Below are 13437 nucleotides of genomic sequence, written 5' to 3'. Positions count from 1 at the left end.
ATTTATGTCTTTCTTAAAGTCCTGTATCATCACCATGAGAAGTGATTTTATATCTGAATCTTCCTTTTCTGTTGTAATGGTGTCCAGGACTTGCTATGGTGGGAGAATTGAGTTCTGATGATGGCAAGTGACCTTGGTTTGTGTTGTTTATTTTTTTACGCTTGCCCCCCTCCCCCACCATCTGGTTATCTCTAGTGCTACCTGCCCTTGCTAAATCTGACTGGAGCCTATCCTTCCTGTGATCCTGATTGTGTCAGAACTCCTCAGAGTCAAGCTGTTTCTGTGATCCTGTGAATCTGGGACCCTGTGATCCTGTGCTTGTTAGAGCACCTGGGAATTTGGCTTCCTCTGGGTGTTGTGGGACTGGCTTCAGAGCTTGTGCCCAAGGTCTGCTCAGGACACCAGCCCAGAGAGACCAGAAGGAACCAGAACTACTGGGCTAGCAGAGTTCCTGTGTGCCTAGTCCTGCTGGTCCCAGTTACTCCCAGTGTTAGGACAGATGTTGGTTCCTCCTCATCTCTGATCCTGGCAGGGTCAGAGCACTTGGGCATGGAGCTTCCTCTGGGTGTTGTGGGACTGGCTATGGAGCTTGTGCCCAAGGTCTGCTCAGGACACCAGCCCAGACAGACCGGTGTGTAAACAATTCTTATCATTTATTCTCTGCCTTGTAAATGAATGCTGATGACCTGATGACTGGGCAGATGAAAGAACAGGGCAGGACTTCTGGCAGCCATAGGAAGGAAAGGGAGAAGAGGAAGAAGAAAGCAACCATGAGGGCCAGTAGGAGTGCCAGGCAGAGTACTACAAGTGATATCTTGGGGTTATTGACAGGGAAGTAGACAAAATAGCATAGGTGGTTAACATATGCCTGGCTCTAATGCTTTAAGGCTGATTATAAATATAAAGGTTTTGTGTCTTCTTTGGGAACTAAATGATCTAAGGTGGGGTAGAAACTCACAAATAATATTTACCACAGCAATAAAACATAGAACATAATTTATAAAAAAAATGTGGTATAAGACTAAACAGAGAGTTCTAAAAAGACAAAGGATGGATGACCAAGAAACATTTAAGGAATGTTCAACATCATGAGCTATCAGGAAAGTGAAATTAGTACCAATTTGAGGTTTCATTTTACCTAGTCAGAATTGCTAGGATTATCAAAACAAGTGTCAACAGATGTTTGTGAGGGTATAGGGCAAGAGGAACCTTTAATCTTCATTGCAAGAACTGCAAACTAGTACAGCTAATATAGCAATGAATGTGCTTCAATAGGATCAAAATAGTTCCACTGGTAAATCCAGCTATAGCACACATGGTCATATACCCAAAGGACTCTATATCTTACTACAAATGTACTGGCTCATTTATGTTTGTTTCTGTTTATCACAATAGCTAGACATTCAAACAGTGTAGATTCTCTATCAGCTTATAAACAGATAATGAACATGTGGTACAATTACACATTGGGATATTATCCAGAGTTTACGAAATGTGAAGTTTGGAGGAAAATGTATAAAGCATCCTGATTGTGATAATCAAGAGCCAGAAATATGAACACTGGGCTTCTTTCTTATATGTGAATAAAGCTGTCAAATTTTAAATATATATGTTTCATTTAGAATATGAGCAGAAGTTATAGAGTGCATGATAGACCAAGAGGAGAAAGAGAGTCTTCCAAGGAAAGGAAAAATATAGCATACACGTGTAAATGGATAAAAAGATTCTAGAATGAGAGCATAGGGTAAATGAGAAAATATGAGGAGAGATACCTAATATTGACAGCTTTCTAAAAATCTGTATTGATAACTATTATTCTAGAAGCTTCCTCAAATATATAGAAGGAATTTAGTAGTTACCATGGAATGTGAGAGAGAATCCTCCAACTATATAGCATACATTACTAAGTAAAATTCCCAATATCAGCAATAGGTTAAATATTTTTGAGTTATTAATTAAAGTGATCCCACAGTTATAGAACATTGTTAATGCTATTGAATACCTTCTGCAACCTGATGTGAAGATAAGGCCTTATTGTTGATGTCTCTATGTTCTTTTGTCATGATCTGAGAAAAATCAAGCTGGTATCAACTAGAAGTCTCACCTTTATTGACTAGTCTTCATAGCAATGAAAGGTACTCTGAATTCCACCAGAGGAGAAAATTAATCACCAGTTTTACCCAGGTATGAACCTTGAAAGTGCCTGGAAAATATACTGGAGCAATAGAAACACAAATGTTATAGAAGTAACAGAGCCCAATGATGTTAGATAGAAGGCTCACTCTATGAGATGAAATAAACATTTTTATATAGTTAATAAGGACATGAACCTTATACTAGATAGGTAATTGGCACTATGGGGAAAAAACCTAGTTCCATTATTCAGCTATATGAATATAGTAAAAGAGAATTATAAATGCTATATTACTATACCCATAGGTCAATCCATCTAATAACCCTCATCAGAAAAGGGTCTCTGGCAGTACATGGGAATTAACTAAGAACCACAACTGGACAGTGTACAGACAATAAAAGACATTGGATCAACCCTAAGTGGGATGACTTTATCAAACCTCAAGGCTCAGGAATTCATGTCTCTTAATTCCTAAATGTTTATCAAATTAATACAAAAAGAACAACAAGCTGGTAAGAACAAACACTTGCCAGTTCTGAAGTTCTGTCAACACAGAGATTTTATTTAAAATGACCAGTACATGTATCCCTAGAACTCTTGTGTAAGCCACGTCTTCTTGGTATCTGATACAAACTCTTACCACAAAGACTACATATGAGTTTGTGTTTCTTAAATGTTTGGAAAATAAGAGCACTGTTATTCATTTCCTCAATCTAAATGTTAAGCATAAAATAGATTTGGAGATGATTTACTTGTCATTGTTAGTAGGATAACACGTCTTCCAACTCTGTACAATGTATTATAAAGCACTCAAGAAAGGAATCAAAAAATGAGGTGGTAAAGAAATATAGAATGTAATTCAGGAGAAAAATGAACCGTGCTAAGTGATGGTAAAGATTCCCTTGATTGTTCCAGTTTATTTTCCCTTAGAGAGTTTAACTGTGAGAAAAGTGCAGGTATTAATTGTTCTAAGCTGAGTTTCTTTTTTTTTTTCTTTCAGAAATGCAGGATGCTTGCTGGAGCGCAGACTGCAACACTTCAAAATATTTATGCTACTCAAAAACTGTTTTGGAGTGTGTTCATCCCTGTTAGCCCTTTGATTTGTTGGAGTTCTAGTAAAGAAAAATGAGCTTGCAAGCACCTTCTCTTAACCTTCCTCCCATGTGTCTTTGAAACTGATTCTCTCAAAGACAATGGGTTCTCTGCGGTATGAGCCTTGTTGTGCTCTAGCCTTTGAGGCAATGATGGGGCTCTCCAATTCTGTGTCAGTCTGCCTTCTTCCTGTAGGAGTTATGTTGGCGGAATAACAATAACAGTATGAGAGATAACACAGGGGATACCTGTGAAAAGAGGATGAAACAATAAGCCCGTGGCTTGAAGGGCAGGCTGTATTCTTTCATGGAAATCCCTTTCCAGTCCCGCTAAGAGTCTTTGAACAGCTTCTCTGGATCATTTGGGTATACAGGCAGACACTAGGTCAGGTAGCGTTTGTGCAGGTTAACAAAAACAAGTTCTTTGGAAGCACTCCCTGGATTCAGTGTGTTCTCAGAGCTGACCTGCTATTGGCCAGAGGATGGCTGCCTATCATGGAGGCACTTCCGAGGAAAAGAAATTGTTAGACTGTTCCCACTGACAGCCATGCCGAGACTCTGCAGGCAAACTTCTGGACGAGCTCCAGTCATTACACGTTTGGAAAGAGTTTTCCACAAAGGTATTTTGTGCATGAATGGTCCGGAGGAATAGGTTTCTAGACCAACTGGTGTGTAGCTAATTTTGAAAAGTCAGTTTACCATAACAATTATTTTATGGGCTGTAGAGCAGATCTCATTAAAGAAGGGAGAGAATTGTAAATTAGAGCAGACTGAAACACATTAATATGCTTAATCCCACTTTTCATAACATGACCCTTACAAATAGGACTAAGAAAAACAACTTTATCTTATTGCTTCTTTTTATTTAAAAATTTAAAAACATAATGTCCAGTAGAGAATTTTCAAATATGCTGTATCTAATTTTCTTTATTTGGGTATTAATAAACATTTACAAAATGCCTACTACAAATTTGTGCTAAAATCTCTCCAAAGGCATCCTAATTATTTCACCAGCTTACTCAATTATTGTTGCCTCTTTTGTTTTGTAGAAATATTTAAAATTTCTGATGTATCAGTATTTTGTTTCTCCAGTGGCTGCCCACTTTCTTCTAAAATCTTTGGAATTAAACCCCAGTTGCCTAAGGCTGTTCTTGATAGCTATCAGAGAAAATAAAATATGTATGCCCCATTGCCTATTGTGCTTTAATAAGAGGACTCAATATATTTGGTCTCTTTTTCTTCTTTTTCTCTTTTTTTTCTTTCTTTTGTTTCTTTTTGATTCATTTAAAAATACAGTCCATGTGTATTTGGGGAAGCTTGAGAATTTTATAACATATATCTACTGTTGTTTCTCTCATTCTGTATCAAACTTTCTCCAGTCACATGTATTTGTGCTTTCCTTATTATAGAAACATATTATCTATACAACATACTAGGGCTATAAATTAATAAGACACATTTTGTTATGGGGAGGCCATCAAAGATGACCACTCAGACACAATTCATAGCCAATTGAAAGTCTTTATTCTAGCTATTGGGACTATAGTTATATATTAGGAACCAAAATATAAAGCTTATAGTAGAGTGTTTTTAAAGACAAATATCACATTCTGCTATCTCACTAGCAACTGTAGGAGGAGGTTTGGTGCAAACAAGTTCTATAACAGATTAGATAAATTTGCTGGGGCATTTCAAGCTTAGGTTATTGCAATAGAACTTGAAAATTGTCCATGGGTTTTCCTGTCAAGGAGAACAAACTCTAGTTAAAACCAAAATGGCTTCACCAAGAATAAAACATGGAGAACCCTTTGCACTATCGTCACAAGTTACACATTATCCAATGTTAAGTAAAAAGGTCTTTTAAAATCCTTTTTCCTTTATTTACTTATTAGTTCTACAAATACTTAACCAGATATCTATTATAAGCTAGGTAGTGATGTATTATAACATCTGGACAGTTGAGTTAATATTATATAAGTTTGTCTTTAATAAAAGACATAGACTTTCACAATCTATAAACTAAAAATGCTTTAAAAACATACAAATTATACACTAATTAGGGTTCTCCTAAACTTTGAAATGAACCTGTGTAAGGTTGTACAATGAAGCTAAAAGATTTCACTGTCTTAGGGAAAATTTTGCCTTTATAACTTTTGCAGTATAACTCTTTCTTTGTACTAGAGTCGAATAAGATATAATATGACCAAATTCATGAACTTTGTGATCTATAGGGAAATACTTCTTTTCTGTCGATTAGACACATTAAACATAAAAATTGTTATGGCTGTGTACCATGTGATATTTGATACATATGTGTTGTCCCTCTGTTCAATGCAGGGAAAGAATGTGCGTCTCTTCAATTGTTTATTTTTATGATAAAAATTCAAAACATATCTTCTAGCATCTTATAGTATATTTATTAAATGCATATATAAATAGTAAAAACTCACATTCTCGCATTGCTTACTATAAAAACTAACACCAGAACTGTTTTCTCTTCTCTAATTGGAGTTTCAATAAATATATCATTTACTTTCTGTCACCAATTTTTCTTTCATCTCTCTTCCTTCTGAGCTTTACCACTATGTCAACGTCTATCAAGGTAACTTTTTTTTCAAATATGAGTGAGATCATGTGGTTTGGTTTTACTCTTTCTGTGTTTGGTTTATTTCACCTGACAATCTCTACTCCCCAACATGTTTTCACAAGTGGTATTCAAGTTGAGTGACATTCTGTTGGGTATATGAAATCACACAAGAGGTTTTTTTTTTTTTTTTTTTTTTTAATTCACTTACCACTTGATAGACACTTTAGTTGTGACTTAGCATAATAGCTGTCTTGATCATATTGATTTTATTTACCTTTCCTACATATCAAAGAGTGAGATTTTCAGATGGCCTTTAATTATGTGAGGAATGCCTATATTGTTTTTAAACTATCTATATAAATTTTCATATATTAAAAAATATGTGAAGAAATCTGCTGCTCAATGAAGATGTCTCTGTGTGTGTTACTCTGATTTACCTTTCACTATACTCAACTCTACAATATTGTTGTTCTTTTTCATGCTTAAATGGTGTTGTCTCAAACCCTAACCAAATTCTTACTTTTCTTATTATACCATATAGTAGACAACCTCAGTTAGAATGTAACACAATCCAGTGTCAACTATACTCACTGGCAGGCGATCATAACACTCCATATTGCAAACTCTTAAGAAATAGAACTGTGAGATACCATCCAAATTCACAGCTATTTAAAGTAAATTTTTATTTAAATAAGCAGTGGAAATAAGACATATTCATAATCACATATTGAAGGCTTTATGATCTATGTCTTAATTCAAAAGGAATTCTGGCTATCACTAAATTTCTCTAAAAATAGCTGAGAGTTTTCAAAGGCATATAACAAAGATATTCTTGAAAGTAACTCCTTGACTCCAGAGAAAACTTCTTCAAAACATTGGTTTGCTGTTTTATTTTTGGTGATTGCTATTGCCAAAGATCACAACTTTTTTGCCAACATAATTCTGATGTCTTATGAAATCTACACTAAATGCATAATGCTAAAGTCAGAAAGTAAAGCAGAAACAAAAAATACCCAAAATTCCATGAGGCAAGTGAATCATATTTCAGCATAGAAGAAATTTATATAATGAAAGAACAGCATCTTACAAATCAGAAAATCTACAAGGCAAAACACTAGAAAATCACTATTTCCATCACCACTCTGCTTTTGTGTTATGCAATACAACATAAGAAAGATTGCTAAGAAATAGAAACAACAAAAACTTTCATGAATGACTGGGCACCTCCTTTTTTAGGCTCCTTCAATTATTTTGTTACATCTGCTTCATCATGTCTATTCATGTATCCATCTATAATCTTACCCTTCATATAATTCAAATTCTCTTTTCCCAAATTATTTTAAACTCTCCATGTAAAAAGCCAGATTGAACTCTTCACTAATATGACAAAGATTTCCCTTTTAGAAAAGGTGTTGTTTTTCTAAGTCTTTTGTCCTCTTTCCAGAAGAGTTTTGCTTACATTTCAGTTTCAAAGTTCTATGATAATAGAAGATTCCCTAGAGGTAAATTTGAGGAAGTCTTGCAGGATATCACTTCATACTCACCATATTGTAAGGATCCTATAGTCAATGCTGTGCTCCCCATTTACCTGTACCTCATTCATATCTCTCCCCACACTAGTTGTTACTTAAACAATACTTCTATAGTCGTCTACCTTCTGATTTTTCTCTCCTGTCCCTCATGTATTTGCATCAAAATTTTATTTCTTGTAATGGTTTTATATTAAAATCTATGAATATCTTGTGAACATCTGTCCTTACCTATAAATATATCATCCAATTGCACATGCTCTTAGATTCCCTTATAAACAGGAAGAATTTATTACATAAATAATATTTTGATAATAATCTTGAGTGTTAACATGATTGGATGGAAAAATCCTTATGAAATGAATAAGACACTGTTTTATATTTATCTTGTTAGGCATTCTTGGAGAGACTTAGCTATGGGCCAAGAAATGCTCTTGAATGGCTTGAATGTGGTTGGCACAATTCAATTGGCTCAAGATGTGGATAGAATACAATAGGCTTACAGTACCAGATATGAACCCTTTCTTGTAGAGTAGGCCTTAAATCCAGTCAGGAAACTGTTGATGGTACACATGATAGTCATTCAATTGTTGTACAAGCAAGCATATCTTGCCTAGCATTTCTGTACTGTAGCATAAAGGGTCTGTAGGTCAGAAGGAAAGTTGGTGACACTTATCTTCCAGCTATCTGCATCCAACTTCTGGTATTATAAAAACCAGCCAGCAGGAAAGGAGTTTTCAATTTAGTTTTAGCTTGATTTCTTCATGAATTGCAGACCAAATGTGCTAGGGTCCTTGAAAATTGAGCCTTCCCCTGTAGTTTTCACGTATACTTAACAGTGGTAACTAGCTTTATTATTTGTGGATCCTCAGTGGATTCCTTGGCCAATGACTGTTTCTGCCCGTAGGGTATTTCAAAACTGATGTTCACAAGGTTTGAATGAAAAGAACCATGCTTATCCAGGTGGAATGGGTCTGCAGGAACTTGGTTGACTTGAGTACCAGGGAGAAATAAGCCTTCTCCAAGAGATTTTCAGAGTACATCTCTCTTTATTAGGGGGTAATAAGGGCAATACAAACCTTGGGGAATAGGTTGGGGATTTTGAAGGTGTGTGTCCATTATTTGTTGGTATCAAAATTTTGAGAATGCTTCAAATGAAGAGGAATTCTAAGTGCTTAAACCTATAATTTGGCACCAGGCTACGTGAGTTCCTTAATGAAGGTGGAGGTGGGTACCCCAAAGATATAAGCACCATAGAATGTAGTCCCAGAACAGAAAGGAAGCAATTCTTACTCCTGCAGATCTCAAATGAGATTTTTGGGGTTTAGACATCTCTGGACTTTACTCTTGCTCAAGCCTCATCCCCCTTAGTCTCAGTTGACTCATATCTCTTCCTGTTTGTCTTATGAAGGTGGGGGGAGGTACCTTCATGGTTATCAGCCTCTATTTTGAGAATGATTTGGTATTGAAACCACATCTGATAGCAGGAGTTTTTGCAATGTTATTTATCTGTCATTTTTGAAAATGAATGAGGCAAGGCCAAGGAGGGGAAGAAGCCAAGCTACCACAGTGTTTGAGAACCATAGGGTAGGGGTGTTGGGCATGTAGGATACCCTGAGATTTCATCTAAGTGAGGTCATTGAGCATTTGTATGTCTTATTCCACCAACCCAGATTCATTGATATAGGAGCAATATTCCTTCCCCAGTCACAGTCAATTCTTATGTATATCTACACATAACACTAAGTTGAGCCAGATACTTGATGGTGGCTTACGGGCACATAGATGATTACAATAGGCTTGTGACAATATCCTTACATTTGCTCACTGGAGTGCACCTACTAATCTTGCATTAATAGATCAATTTATGTAAGTGTCCAGTCAGACAATCTTCTGGTCAAGACTGTCAGAATAGGCATCATATGTTTAGACAACATGTAAAATGTTTAGACAACATGTAAAATGTAAAAGTATTTTATAAGGAAATGTCAATGACATTACATATTTCAAACCCATGGTAGCTTTCTTTTGGCCAGACTTAATATTACCCAATGTGGAATTTATAAGGATTCTTGGGAGGATATATCCCATAATTTGGTAAGTATATTTCCTTTTTGATTTTCTCTGTTATTTAACAGTCTATAGGTTGCCATATAGAAAAGTACCAGTTATTCTAATTCTAATTCCACAGCCTCAAGGACTGTCCTGAAGGTCCTTATAGTGTAAAATAGTGTTTACTATTTTACATTAGCCACACCTTTGCCTCCTGGACTTGTGCTGTCTCTGATTATCATGGAGTCATTAATGTTAACAGGGAGGACTTTCGTTGAAGGAAGAAGGTAAAATATGTACATTATTATACAAGCAAGCCTTAGCCCACATCAGCTGTCAATAATGTGGAGGCACACACATACTGGCACTGGCCCAGGGGCAGAAACTGCCATTCTGTCCCCAGGAAGGCCATGCCAGACCCAGCAGGACTCTTTTTGTCAGGCCATTTTGCCACAGACCCTTATCCTAAACTACAAGAATCTTATCTGACTGAAAATTTTCCTAATTCAACTTCCCCTAGAGGTGTTGCAGGTATGGCCACTGTGTATCTTGTATGCAAGTAAGTGGCAAGGAAGAGAGAAGCTATATCTAGGCTTATTGGTTCTGACCTATGAACATCTGAACAATTAGTAGCCCAACATTCCCAGAATAAAGCTAGCTAGAGATGACCACTAGTCATGGCTAAGTTGACCCCCTCCTACTGCTATGTAGGGCAGTGGCCTGTTCAGACAACCTTGGCCCAGTCAAGTATAAGTCTAGAACCCCAGAGCCCCAATGGGTAATTTCTACCTGCAAGGGACAGAAGGAGTTTGGCCATAACTCCTGGGTGCCTGGCTCCTGTTTCAGTCACAATCTGTCACAAGCCCACCTGCAGGAGATGTGTTTTGTCACATAGACAATGTCCCAAGCTCCCAGCATTCAAGTTGGACTTTATCCCCAGTCATCTGACCAGAGCCAGGCATCCCCAGCCCCATAGACCAATAACCCCATCTCACAATATGAAGGATGGTTTGCCCCTTCCCCTCTCTTGCTTCCTTTCTTGCTCTTTATCCTCTCTCTTGCCTCCTTCATCTCTTGATCTCTTCTTTTCTTGCCCTCTACCTCCTTCTCTTTTCCTCTCCTTCTCCTTTCCCTCCCTCTCTCTCCAAGGTCATGACCAGACTATTTTCTCTTTCCTATAATAAAATATCTCATGACTATGCATTGCCTCCTTTTAACTAACTAACACACAGCCACAGCCTCAGCAGCAGAGAGAGACAAGGCCCCACACTGCTATAATGCAGAAGTGAGGTATAGCACCCTTATAACCACTCCTGAGATGACCCAAAAGACCATGGGTGCCATTAACTGGAGTAAATTACTAGTGGAGAATGTTGGGGTTCAGGAAATTGCCACACAAGCCATACATATGCCAATCTCAGATAAACAAGAGTAGTTTATTGAGAACATACCATAATACTGAACCTCCAGGACTGCTAAAAAAATTTGGAAGCCTAATTCCAGTACTAGTCTGCTCTCAGTGTAGGCTTTTTGTAGAAGAAAAATAAAAAATAAAAAGAACAGATTCAAAGGTTTTAAGGGCACCATGGGAGTAGCTGGCTTACTAGACAAAGTATTATCAGCTAACCTATAAAATGATTGGTTCTGAGTAAGATAAATAGGGTGGGTGAGTGGTGAACAGGGGAATTTTAGAACACTGACATTACAGAGCATGAGTATTATAATCATAACTTTTTGCCTTATTAGCAGCATTCTTCAGTATCAGCTACAAAAAACATAGTCAGCTCATATATAGGTATATGATGGACCACCAAGTGGTCAGCTCTGACTCAAAATATTTTAGACATAATTTTTTATATTGACATTTGATTCGATGGCTCCTACATAAATCTTTGTGGAACTTCTTAAGAGAAGTGGTCTTCATACAGAACATTCAAAACAAACAGAACAAAACAGGGAATGTGGTCAGCATGTCCTTGAGCCAAGTCATTTCTCTGTATTAATGACTGGCAGACATGTTACAGCAACAATATGAAATAGCTGCCAGGTGTGGAAAAAATGGATACAGCTATTCTTGAGGGTGATGGGTAGTGTCAGACCATAAGAGAGACAGGAATCATGAGAGCTGACTCTTTTCTTTATCAGCTGCAGCAGTCAGAATAGCAGCCTCTGCCTTTCACCTGGGCAGCATAGTAGCGATGAAGCTGATGGGGTCTAGGGATTGGGAGGGAGAGCCAGCCTCAAGGGTATGAAAATAGGAGAGATGGTCTTGCAACTTCTCTGCATTGAGGCATTATGGGCAAAAGGGAGATGCCTACCCTACCCTTCCCCTTGTCACATACAGCACATGGGAGAGCAGGTCTCTGGGTTCTTGAGAGCAGGAGAGTCATTCTTGCCTCTTACATGGTGCAGTACTCTGGAGAACAGGCCCAGCACCTTGCCCTTGAAGTGGTTGTTGCATGTGAGATTGCACTGAGAGTGTGAGCACAGGTGAGTCTGCCCTACTTCTTGGCTGCTGGACTATTACATGCATGAGGGAGAGTTACTCTTCTCCCTCATTGCTTAACATGACAGGCAGGAGGACTGGCTCTGGAGTCATGAGAGAGTCATGTGCCTCACCAGCTGCAACACTTGGGAGAGCAATCCCTGCACCTCACCTGAATAACAGGGTAGTGTTGGCCCTATTTGTGAGGATTCACTGGTGAGCTGGCTCCAAGGGTGTGAGACTAGAAGAGCACACTACCTCAGATTCCTCTCAGGCTCAGATCCAAGGCTTTGAATTTGTCCACTCCAGCATTTACCCCATGGATGAACTACAGTAGTTCATGAAGGGACTGGTCCTACAGATCCAAAATTTATAGGATCTCCATAACAAAGGGCAATAATATAATAAGATATTTAAGAGAAGCCCTGGTGAGTTTCCAATATTGACCATTCATATTGAATTTCATAGCAGAAATGAGGGACCTCATACCAGAACAACAAGTCATTGCAATAAGCATCTGTAAGTGAAGAAGTGTGGACAAAGGGTATATTGTGAGATATTCTAGGACTCACTACAGCTTCCACAACAAGAATTATTTTCTCTGTTGGAGGGGTGAGGTTTCGATGGTGGAGAGTGGGCTCCAAGGGATAGAGAGACAAGTGGGATTGTGGTGCATGATGGGGAATTCACAAAGAAGCAATAAAAAGTAAACAAAACAAAATAAACCAACAAAAAAAAAATCCTGAGCCTTTCTATCCTAATCCCACCTGGCAATATTTTTTCCAAGTTATATTGAAAATGAGCAATGTGGTGTGATAGTGAATGAAAATTCACCCAAACCCCATGGGTTACCAAATTATCTAAAGTTGTTCTCCATTTTGAGCTGTAGGATTTTGTAGAAATTTTCTTAGTAAAATTGTGAGAATTAGCTTAATAAGGTAACTAGTTTTACTGAGCCGTATATCAATGAATTTTATACCTGAGTCTTGTACCTTGTGTGTATTAATCACCCATACTCATTCCTGTATGTATATCTGCATATGTTTTTGATGCTTTACTAGTTCTGCAAAACATCCAGAGTTTAGCATTGTGTCACCCATGTAATGAAACATTTTTAGAGTGGGTAGACAACGTAATAAATCAAAGTCCTGGGCCACCATCACAGGATAAACTGTAGGCCTCTGAAGGTAACCTTAGGGAATACACTGAAGGTCTACTGTTGAACATTACAAGTGAGTACAAATTGGTGTTTGAATTTTGCAGCCCAGGTGTATTAGTCACTGCTCTATTGCTGGCTGTGAAGAGATACCATGACCAAGACAATATTTATAAAAGGAAATGCTTAACTGGGGGCTTGCTTCCAGTTTCAGAGTTATAGGACAGTGTCACCATGATAATAGAAAGCATGGTGGTACACATGGCACTAGAACAGTAACTGAGAGCTACATCCATCTTGATCTGCAGTAACAGAGAGAGAGAGAGAGAGAGAGAGAGAGAGAGAGTCTCGGCCAGGAGAGAGAGAGAGACTAGGCCAGGTTTAGGCTTTTGAAAGCTCTAAG

At 37.8% G+C, this 13437-nt stretch overlaps 1 non-coding gene across 1 annotated transcript; it reads left to right on the top strand.

Annotated features, from left to right (window-relative positions):
* The first annotated feature begins 9902 nt into the window (after window positions 1-9902).
* LOC116085528 lies at window positions 9903-10035 on the top strand. The gene has a single exon (XR_004116621.1). It is a non-coding gene; the product is annotated as a small nucleolar RNA SNORA17 (small nucleolar RNA).
* The last annotated feature ends 3402 nt before the right edge of the window (window positions 10036-13437 follow it).

This window comes from Mastomys coucha, unplaced genomic scaffold, assembly GCF_008632895.1.
Source record: "Mastomys coucha isolate ucsf_1 unplaced genomic scaffold, UCSF_Mcou_1 pScaffold9, whole genome shotgun sequence".
Taxonomy (NCBI): Eukaryota; Metazoa; Chordata; class Mammalia; order Rodentia; family Muridae; genus Mastomys; species Mastomys coucha.
This window is presented reverse-complemented; position numbering and strand designations above follow the sequence as displayed.